Here is a 2,009-nt window from a genome sequence, read left to right on the forward strand (position 1 = left end):
AGAAAGAAAATAGATTGAAGGAGAGATGACTGGGGCAGGCAGAGCGAACACAGTGTGTCTCTCAAGAAGAAGGTGAGAGGAGAGGGAGGCAGAATGCCAGACAGGAATGGAGGGATGAGACAGGCCGGGCAAGGGGGTGAAAGATTGAGATAAAGGAGCAATATAGAGAAAGAGTGAGGTAGGGTAAAAATGAAAGGGAGTGGGAAGGGAGTGGGCCGGTGAGAAAGAGTGAGGTGAAATGCGAAGGCTGTAGAGGAAAACAAGCTTGTTTACCTCTGTTTGAGACCAAGGCGGATGGGGGTGGGGAGGCGGCGGAGCAGGGGAGTGAGCGAATGGGAGGGAACCAGCATATGGGGTGTGACGAGTGGGAGGGAAGGAGCATGGTGGTGTGCGAGGCGTATGGGGGTTAGGGGGCGGGGGAGCAGGGGAGCGAGCGAGTGGGATGGAACCAGCATATGGAGATGGGGTGTCAGGCCAAGCGCGCGCCTGGCGAAGCGTCACGCTTCAGTAGACAACATGCATTGGGAGGAATCCGCTTGTTCAAGAGTGTTGTTTCCCGTACAATAGTTCAGAGCTATAAATACCTCGACCTAAAAACGAATAGGAAACTTGCAGGAAGAGCTGCATAGAAAAAAACTTGTCACCCCAATGTAACTGCGGGCGAGCCTGAGTTGGAAAGCTGTACTCTGGCAGCCGCTGCCACATAGAGTGGTGGCCTGATAGAGTGCCTTAGAGGCCAGTGCAAAGCAAGCTGAGGGAACTTGGTGCAAAGCCCAGGCTGCTGCTTTGCAGCAAGCTTTGCTGGCTCTCTGACTGGCACCTAAAGGGAGGTCGGAGCCTGTGTGTGATTGGAAAAGAAGCGGGTGCAAGGCTGCTGGAAGAGAGGGCTGTGCTTGGCTATCTGTACCAAGCTTGCAAAGGGAGGGCAGTTGTTGGAGGGAAGCGTGCAAGTGAGGTGCAGCGCAGCACGGTCCAGAGTGGAGGGGGTTGTCAGCGCAAGAGGCCTGCATCGGCAGCCTCTCGTGCCTACAGCCATACCACCCTGAATGCGCCCGATCTCGTCCGATCTCGAAAGCTAAGCAGGGTCGGGCCTGGTTAGTACTTGGATGGGAGACCGCCTGGGAATATCAGGTGCTGTAGGCATTTTGCCACTCGCCGACACCGTGCTTGGTCCTTGCACAATCGCATCTAATTTTCCTCGCTAATAGCATTTTAAAAAAAAAAATCTATATATATATTCTGCTCACCTCATCTCTCCTCTCTTTTTTTATTTATTTATTTATTTATTTATTTATTTATTTATTTATAAAGAATCCGACATGGAGTTTACAATATGCATGGCCCTTAACTGTAAATTCGAAAACTGAAAGAAAATGAAGAAAACCTTTGCCCTAAAACAGAACCAGTGGTTGAAGTGGGGGAAAAAAGCAAGCGAACTGTGGGCGTAGAATCAGAGGGCAGGAATGACCTAAGGATTGCGTCAGTGGACGGAGTCAGAGGTGTGACCAGAAAGAGCAAATCATTCTAATTTTTAGTATTTGTTTGGCATTTCACTACCCAGTTACAGCTTATTGTGTTATTTAATTCAACCAATGCATACACTTTTGTTTAAGGTTTAATATGAGTTATTGACATTAAAATACATTCACAAAGTGGGATATGTTTCCAATCACAGAATGTCCCAAATACACTTAAAAGTAGAAGCACAAGCAATTTCTCTCTGAGCCACGCAGTTTCTGTCATCAGCACTTCTCCCTTTTCCCACAAGAACAGTTCAAACATCAATGGCAAAATATCCTAGTTTGCAAATGTTTTCTATACAATTATGTCTCTGCAATATTTGCCGCATAATGCATCATCAGCTGCATAGTTTGAAGATTTTAACTTATAAATTGTAGCTCGAATGGATCAAAAGTTACAAAAAATGTGACTTGTGTTTCTGTGAAGAGGACATCCCTGTGCAAATGTTTGCTGATGCCTTTCTCACTGCTGCATTTGTATGTTACACT

At 47.0% G+C, this 2,009-nt stretch overlaps 1 non-coding gene across 1 annotated transcript; it reads left to right on the plus strand.

Moving 5' to 3' along the window:
- The first annotated feature begins 1,024 nt into the window (after nt 1-1,024).
- On the plus strand, nt 1,025-1,143 carry LOC144774393 (5S ribosomal RNA). The gene has a single exon (XR_013600230.1). It is a non-coding gene; the product is annotated as a 5S ribosomal RNA (ribosomal RNA).
- The last annotated feature ends 866 nt before the right edge of the window (nt 1,144-2,009 follow it).

Source organism: Lissotriton helveticus, chromosome 8 (assembly GCF_964261635.1).
Source record: "Lissotriton helveticus chromosome 8, aLisHel1.1, whole genome shotgun sequence".
Classification (NCBI taxonomy): Eukaryota; Metazoa; Chordata; class Amphibia; order Caudata; family Salamandridae; genus Lissotriton; species Lissotriton helveticus.